A 9,475-nucleotide genomic window follows, 5' to 3' on the forward strand; every position below is an offset into this window, starting at 1 on the left:
CCTAAATAGTGTCATATTGAAATCGATTCGAGAGGAGAGTTGGGAAGAAAGGAAGATTAATCAAGAGAGAGAAATGATGATTAGAAGAGAGGGATTAAAGAACGTACCAATTGAAGCTCTGGCGCGGAAAGGAATGGAATTTGAGAGAGAGAGATTGAGAGATGGACACAATAGTGTTTAGCTTTTGGTTTTGGCATTGATCGAACGGTGTTTTTACGTTTTTGAGAGAATTTTTTTCAAGCGTGTTTTGAGGTCATTTGTAGAGAGAGAGAGTTCAGAGAGAGAGAGGTGAAGGGGTGTATCCATATCCTTATGGATTTGCCATTTCTAGGGTTTTGGAGGCAGAGGGGAGAGAGAGAGAGAGAGAGAGAGAGAGAGAGAGAGAGGAAGTGAAGAGTTTCTGATTTGGATCGAGTGTAGAGGAGTCTGTGAGGTATGATCTGTTGATGATGAAGAGTAGGAGGTTAGGGTTTCTGATTTGGGGGTTGAAGAGATGGGATTTTTTATTTGTTTGTGTTTGGCGCTCAAAATTTTTATTTTGGCGCCCATTTTTATTTTGGTCATATTATTCACGACAGAAATTGCGTGTCATGAAAAGTAAAAACATTTTTAACGGCTAGCATATGTGCGTCGTGGAAAGTATATTTTTTAATGGCTGATTTTTTGTGCGCCATAAAAATCGTAATATTTTTAACGACTGACTTTTTGTGCGCCGTGAAATATTTAATATTTTCAATGGCTGGTGGACGCGTGTCGTGTACAATTGATGTATTAACGGCGTGCCATATGTACGTCGTAAAAAGTTTTATTATTTACGACTAATATTGCAAGCTGTAAAAAAATCATCATTTTTAGCATTCACGGCCTACGCAATAGACACGTCGTGGTTGAGAAATTATTTACGACATGCAAAAAAAGCAAGTCGTAAAAGTGAGAAACCACGGCTTGCATTTACTGTATGTCGTTAATGTGGAGTCGTAAAAACTCACTTTTGTTGTAGTGTTATGAGACAAAACTCAATAAAACCCACTAAAGATGTTGATTTTTAGAGCCGACATTGATGGTTGGAAAGTATCATATGAAAGCTAGTGAGAGAGAATAATGAGAAATGCATGCAGGTGAGAAAGAGAGTGAAACGAAAATCTGGTGAACGGATATCATAGAAAGAGTTCACATATGAAATTGATGAGTGTTTGTTAGTGTTAAATTGGGAATTCTAGAAAAATAGAGAGATTGATGGATAATGGATTATAGATGAAATTGAGTTGGGTACCAAAGCATTTAACTCAAATTCCAATGCTAATACCTATATCTACATTCACATATACAAAAAATGAGTACGGTGAGAATCGATTGAATTACCCGTAGCTCTCTAGGGTTTGGTCGTCCTTCAAGATCTGCCATCGTCGGCACTAAGGTGGTCGTTCTGTGGCAGAAGAAGGTTCTGCGGCAGAAGAAGGTGCTGCGCGACGAGCAACGGCGGATCGGTGATGGCAAATCCAACACTGATGGTGATTGTTGTTGTTGGGGATGGGAATTTCAAAGCTAGGGTTTCTAATACAGGGGAGACAAAGATAATAAAACCCTAGCTATTGCTAAGTGGGTGGTGAGAGGGGGAGAGGGGGAGAGGGGAAGACGGGGGGAGAGAGGGTTTGATTTGTTTGTGTTTCCACTGTGATACTATATATATATATATAAATATAATCACATTTAATTAAAAAAATAAATATAATCACACTTAATTAAAAAAAATATATATAATCACACTTAGAAAGTGTGATTAAAAAACATATATATAATAACATTTAATTAAAAAGTGACATAAAAAATAAATATTATTACACTTAATGATTAAAATATTAATTTAATTTTTTTTTATCACATTTCTAATAAAAGTGAGATATTTTCATTTATCAAAATGTGATCTTTAAATGTTTTTGTAATAGTGAGTTTTTTTTTTTTAATTCGAAGAGAAGTCTGAAAGTTTAGGGATGAGCGAGACAAAGGAAGGGGGTGGGAGAGGGAGCGAAGGTAATTATGGATTAAGTTTTTGCGACGAGTTTAAGGGCCATCATTAATGATCAAAATAAAATCTTTTGTGACGGATTAACAAAAGGCGCTGCAAAAAAAAAAAAAAAAGAAAAAAAAGAAAGGTAATGTACCGTTGCGTACAATATTACTTTTTGTCACGGCCTTAGATTTTCAATCTCCAATAATGGTATTTAGTTGATGCCTTTTTTGTGACAGTCAAATGCAGTCGCAAAAAAATTAATTTCGCGACGATTTTTTTTGCCATCACAAAATCATGCTTTTTGCGACGATTTTCAAACCGTTGCAAAAAGTTCGTGTCTAAAGCCTCCTTTTCTAATAGTGAGTCGTCTCTATCATTCATGGGTAGAATAGAGGCGAGGATTTGGGAATTGTGTATTTTATATAAAAATCAAATTAAAATATTTTATACAATCACACCTATTTAGGGAGTGTGATTAAAAAGTAGTAATGAATATATAATCACACTTTAATTAAAATGTGTGATTAAAATATATATATATATATATATATAATTACACTTATTTAAAAAGTGTGATTAAAAAGTAGTAGTAGTATATATAATCACACTTTAATTAGAAAGTGTGATTAAAAATATATATAAATAATCACACTTTAATTAGAATGTGTGATTAAAAAATATATATATAATCACACTTATTTAAAAAGTGTGATTAAAAAGTAATAGTGTATATATAATCACACTTTAATTAGAAGGTGTGATTAAAAAATATATATATAATCACACTTAATTGAAAAGTGACATAAAAAATAAATATTATCACACTCAATCAAATTAAATGTGATTAAAATATCAATCTAATTTTTTTATCACACTTCTAATAAAAGTGAGATCTTTTTTTTTTTTTTTGTCAAAGTGTGATCTTTAACTATTTTTGTAGTAGTGCTACATTTTTGGCATAGGTTTACTGTATATTGTTGTTAATTTTGTTTGCTATACATAAATTATTTTTTTATATTGGCATTTTCATTGTGTTACTCTGATTTTTCTTTTCATTTTTCATTCCTCAGTGATCATGATATCTTTGTTTTCCTATTTGTTGGTTTACATGATGGTGCATTTTCTTAAATGTACAGTTGTTCTGATCTTAGGTCTTGCATGCTTACTTTATTTTATACTTTTTTCCATTTTCTAGCCGTAATGAACATATTGTCAAAATCGGGATGCTACATTGGATTGACAAAGGGGTTTACATGATTAGATCAAGGATAATAAGATCTTATCGAAAAAGAAAATTACATAATAGTTTAATTTGAATAAAATTTATTGGAACATATACACAAAATAAGCCTAAACTATAATAAACAAGTGAAAATATTTCAAAAAATATAATGCTTTGTGTAAAATTTAAATATAATATTATGCAAGTAAAAGTTTGCATTTCATCAACAGAAATTGGAGAAGAAAAGTTTTATAATAGAACACTTTGCACTCTTCAATAGTGCATAAAAAGAAAAGGGAAAAATAGTTAACATAGTTGGTTTTAAAAATAGATTGGAAATTCAAAAGAGAAGAAAACTAAATTTTTTTAGGAGATGATTTGGTTCCAATTCTAAATAATCAAGAACCGTTGATTATGGTTTGATTCATGGATTAAGGCTCAAAAGAATCGTAGTGAACTCAACCAAACGAAGCTTTTCCCTATGTTGTTTATCTTTTATAAACTAATTGTAGTAGGTAAAGTAAAAAATATTAAGGAGTTGAGAGGAGAAATCAAACCTTAGATTTCCAACTTAACCTTCATATGTATCAATCAACTAAGTTGTTCTTAATTTGTTAGAATCTCACACTAATAAATTAATATAACCAATATTTGTTTACACACATAAATATTATGACTTAAATTTAGTTTTTGACAAGTATTTAAGTAATAAATTTATATAGTTGCTTCTATGTCATGCTGCAATTAATTGATCTTCTATTGATAATTTTTTTTGGAATTGGAATAGGTTAAAACCATGGAACCAAACTGGTTTCTATGGTTCAATCACATAGTTTTAACTCTCTGATTTTGGTTTTAAATTTCCTGGAACCAAAAGGAATGGTTTTATCCCATTTCCTCTTTAAAACTGCACCAGTTTGGTTCGTGCACTATAAGAAAACATAAATAGTGTAAAAGATAAGGAATTCTCCAAGAAACCTAAATAAAGATACACAAACAAATAAATAGATCTTAGGCTACATATGCATATATTATATGTCTTTTATCTCTTTGTTTTGAGACAAAATAATTAATTCTGGTCTAATTTCTTGTTGGTTGATACAGATTTATATAGAGGTTGACAAATTCGGGGAGGAATTAGTAAAGCATCCTGAGAAGTCATTGCCCTCATTATTGGTCACTATTAATGGTTTATTTTCAAAATTGGAGGCGTCAATTGGCCATTTTCATACAGTGTGTCAGGTCACTTCTCTCACTAATGACCTACTTTGTTTTCCTCCGGCTTTCCCTGTTGTAGTTGCAATTTACCTTTGTATTGTTTTCCTCTCTTTTCTTTTGTTTTTCTCTTTTAACTTCTAATTTTATTTATAAACATAAAGCATCAAAAGAAGGTAGAACTACTTACCATTAATTTTGATGTACTTTTATACCATTTTCTGTTTGTGCAATTACTGTGCAGAGTGACTCTTCTGTTGATGGGAGCTATTCATTCCCTCTAATGTTTGAGAAATTTCCAGAAGTGAACCAGGAAGGCTCTCAATGGATAGATTGTGAGATTAGAGATGCTATCAACTTAATTTATGAAAATCTACACAAGCTGGATTCTTACTTAAATGTCATTGTAAGAGTCTGAACATTCTTACTTATGCTTTCTGATTTTACTTCAAAGTTTGTGGTTGTGTTTTATTACTAAGAATTGTTTGTGGTTGTGTCATTGTAAGACTTTGGAAGGACTTATTAGCTAAGAAAAGTTTGAAAAATCTCGAGCCTATAGTCTTGATAAAAGGTTTTGTTGTTTTTTATCTGGTCACAAGTTTCCTCATTTATATTTTTTTACCTGTGCTACTCACTAATATAGCTATTTTGGTTGTGCTCTGATTTGCCTTTCTTAACTTTCAGCCACTTCCATTTTGTTCATGAGTTCGTAACTATACTGATGGACTCTGCAATTTTGTTTTTTGGGGGTATTGCCTTGGTTGTGGAAGGTGAGTGGTTTGTTGTTAGATTATGGATTGGTTGTGCTGTAACACTATTCTCTGTATCTAGTTTTTCCTCTTTACTCCAGACATCAAGAGACTTCCTTGTGTACATGGGTCTCAACGCAAAGAATGAAATAGTGCACACCCTTGCATTTTTGGCCGGTGTTATGTTTTGGTCACAGGTGCACATATCAACCTTCTTTTTGATCTAAATATAATGAATGTCTGGTTTACTTGTTATGATGTGCCATATTCTGCTTTAAAAGTGAATTTCTTCAAATTATGTCTTTAAAATCATGTTAACTATATTTAAGCAGCCAAGAAGCTTTAGTTAGAACTTAGATGTGTATAATAAGTCAGCAAAAGTTGCAACACTTTTGTTACAAGATTAATATCTAAACAGTTGGAGACGTTAGATCTAGAGAAAGCATCTCGTTCGCATATCCCACTTCCTTAGCTGGAAACGAACAGTCTAACACATAGTCCTAAAAAACACACACATTATGAGTACCCTAAAAAGTGCAACCTCCATGTACTACCCAACTTTTGCTTGGTTTCTATTTATTTGGTTTTGATTTGTGACACCAACAACACATCAATGACCCTTTGCAATTTTCTGCTGATGAAGACTATTTATCATTGAAACTGTTCCTTCAAATTTATGGCTTGTATGTTTGTGGGGGTAAAACCAATTCATCTTATAGGTGGGACTTTTCCTAATTACTCATTTTCAATCTCAACTTCCCAATTAATCATTTTACGTCCAACCACAGACAGTTTCATGAATGATGAAATGAATACTTTGTCTTTGAATAAATGGTCCATTGATTCTAGTTGCTAGATTAAGGAATTACATGTGTTTGGTTCTTTTTATTTTTAAAGAATCTATATAAGATGTTGTACAAATATTTCTTGTTTAAATTATTGATTGAGATGTCAATTTCTTTAAATCATCTTCAAATCTAATTAAGGTAGGTCAAAATTTTCTTCAATGTTCTTTTTAAATTTCATCAAAACACTGGTAGTCTAATATAAGATGTTGTACATATATTTGCTGGTAGTCTACTGGGCACTCTGGACTTATAAAACTGTAACTTACCATGTCCATCAAAATTTGAATTTGCACACTAATTGGGAGTTTAATTGTTATTTTCTTTAGTCGAACTTTTGTTGCTTATTTCTTGTGCATTTGTTCCTTGATGTTCCATTTGTCAAATAGATTTTTTTTTTAACTTCTATCATGTGATTATTTGCCATCTTATCTTTTTGGTCTCTTCCTAACAAACCTGCTCTTTCATCACCCAAGATTGGATGTATACTTCTTTCTGTTGGACAGGGTGAATTCTATGGTGAAGTGATGCATACTCTGAAGTTTGTTGTGAACCAGTCAGACTACATTGTGCATACATTAAGAAATGTCACAGAGTATCTATTACTTGCAAAAACCATTAATATGGTCCAGGTTTTTCTTCCTTCAAATGACAAAGATGAAATTGACAAGTTGAATGCAGATTTATATACTGCAGTAGATACACTGAGCTAGGAAACAAGTGAAAATTCTGAAACAATACAGAGAGTCTTCAATACAGTGTATGAGTTCACAACCTTGGTATTATCATCAAATTTAGATTTTGTATTGACCTCATAATGTTGACTGGCAAAAAACCTTAATTGCAGGCGATCGACACTGATCATTATTGCTGTGTTGATGCTTCTTCTACGTCATGTTTTTTTTTTTTTGTTAGTTTAGTACTTATCATATTCCATACTTTGATGTGGGTTCACTCAAATTGTTTTAGTGTTTTTATTAAATATACATATTCCCAAAAGGATTCTCCTCTAGCAATAGCACCTAATTCTCAGGGTGATAATGGTAGTGGATCATCCAATTATGAGGATCTTCGTGGTTATGCTCTTTGGGGTACATGTTTTTTTAACTTTAATCTCCTTTGATACTAGTATAAATTTTTTCAATATCTATTAAAATTATTATCATGCAAACAAATCCATTGCTTGCTTGACCCAAGTCTTAAAGTGCAAGTGCATAGCCAAATTCATCATGTTACTGAGGTTTTCTATTTTTCTTTTGAAGCCATATCTTATGGCATTGCGTCAACCATAGCACTCAGAACCATTGATCCTTTGACATCATCTCGGCGCACAGGTGGACATGAAATTGCTCAGCAAAAGAAAGAGAAAAAGAAAACTAGTAGTGGTAATAGCAACCCACCACCCTCAATCTGTCATATTGTTTTTCCATCGGTCACTCTGATCAACCCCACCACTACTACTTCTCTTGACCCTAAAAAGAAAGAAACTGCAGCAGCCTTTGCTTCACCAAATTCACAAAAATATTTGGTGAATGTATAGGGGTCTGTCTCTTCCTCAGTTTTGTCTTGCTAGTGTGATTGATTTCTCAATTTTGTCTTGCTAGGGGTCTATTCCATATTTTATGCACTATGTCATGAATAGAGGACTTTCCTTCGCATCTTACAAGGTGAATAGTTATCACTCTTTTCTCACATCATGTGTTCTAAGAAAAATGTTATGTCCAGGTTCTAGTGGATCTTGTCATTGACCATTCTGTTCAGGTTGATGTGGCAAGAAGTGAAAATGCAATGCAGGCAAATATGGGGCTTGAATTTTAGAGAAACAAGGAGAGGTTTGTTTTTCTTAAGTGGGGTTCAAATGTTTTTCACAATATGCTCATTGTTCCTCCTGGTTCTGGTATTGTCCACCAGGTAAGACTTTGGCATCATTAGTGCATCAAGGATATTTCTATATCTAGATGCTATATTGTTGTTAAGGAAAATTCTCATGGCAAGGTGCAAGAATTTGACCTTAAGGTGGTATGAATGGTTTACTCGTAAAAGGGCCAAAACATTAGATAGGTATAGGCTCAATACATGAGGTTTGCAATGTTTAACTATTTGTGGGGCTTCTGGAGTGAAGCCACATTTACCTCTAGCCTCCTGTAAATCATAGTCCAAATTTTCTCATTTTTTTAGCACTATAATACTATTTGGTAGGTTTCGCATTTAGCAAGTGACTCTGGTAATTTTCAGGTTAATCTTGAATACCTTGGATGGGTTATTTTTTACACAAATGGCATTCTGTACCCTGATAGCGTGGTTGGAACTGATTCCCATACAACTATGATTGCTGGCTTAGGAGTTGTTGGTTGGGGAGTTAGAGGAATTGAATCTGACGCTACAATGCTTGGCCAGGTATTTTGAGATAATAATGTATTTTCTTTATGATTTTTCATACGCTTGTGCCAGCTGTTAGTGTTTGCAATTATTCTTTGGTAAACAGACATGCATGAAATGGGTAGTTGTTTTCTCTTCTTTTTCCTTCAAAGGTGCAAAAGAAAATGCAGCTTCTGCTTCTCCAAAACCTGCTGGTGGTGGTGATAGTAACTGCAATGTATGTACTCTCTCTCTCTCTCTCCCCCCCCCCCCAAAAAAGGAGTAAATTCTTGAGTTTTTATTTATTTTTATTTTTGGGTACCTAGAATTATGGTTCAACAGTAATAATAATATACATTCACAAAAAGATCGTACGCAAGCTGTATTGAGATTTATCATTTTTAAATACTGTGCTCATTAGTGACCTAATTACAATGTCATTGACACTGAGCTCCTATGGCATCTCATTGTTAACAGGGAAGTTACTTCCAAAAGGATTAAGATCAAGCATAAATGATTAATGTTCCTATTTTGGTTTGCTGAATTAACTTTTTAGTTTATTCATATGCATCAACGGTTTCTGGATTAATTTGTGTTTTCATTTTTCAGGTCAGAAATTTTTTGGAGAGATGGAAAATATGGTCTAAGAATTAAAGAACTTAGTTTTTTTTAAGTTTTTTCATTTTTTAATATATGTAAGCACAATTAATTTTTTTTATTTAATTCCTTTGTATATACTTTTGAATATTTAATTTCCATTTATGAAATATATGGCATTGCTCTATTCAATATGTGGTTATGATTCAAAATATAGTATATAGTGTGTATTACATTCTTCAAATGTGCATACAAAAATAATATTGATTATTTTTCAAATATGTCGAACCCTTTTTTTATCACAGATTTTATTAGTTATTAATCAAACTTAAAAGATGTGATCTAAATGTTATTAATCACACTTAAAAGATGTGATGTAAATATTTTTAATCACACTTAAAAGATGTAATCTAAATGTTATTAATCACACTTAAAAAGTGTGATTAAAAATGACATTTTTTAATCATACTTCCAAAGA

The 9,475-nt window shown here is 32.3% G+C and overlaps 1 long non-coding RNA gene across 1 annotated transcript; it reads left to right on the forward strand.

Moving 5' to 3' along the window:
• Positions 1–4,217: 4,217 nt before the first annotated feature.
• Positions 4,218–6,043, forward strand: LOC145790116 (uncharacterized). The gene is made up of 3 exons (XR_014328758.1): positions 4,218–4,475; positions 4,693–5,218; positions 5,299–6,043. It is a non-coding gene; the product is annotated as an uncharacterized LOC145790116 (long non-coding RNA).
• Positions 6,044–9,475: the final 3,432 nt, after the last annotated feature.

Source organism: Camellia sinensis, chromosome 5 (assembly GCF_055761805.1).
Source record: "Camellia sinensis isolate YWXY chromosome 5, ASM5576180v1, whole genome shotgun sequence".
Lineage (NCBI taxonomy): Eukaryota > Viridiplantae > Streptophyta > Magnoliopsida > Ericales > Theaceae > Camellia > Camellia sinensis.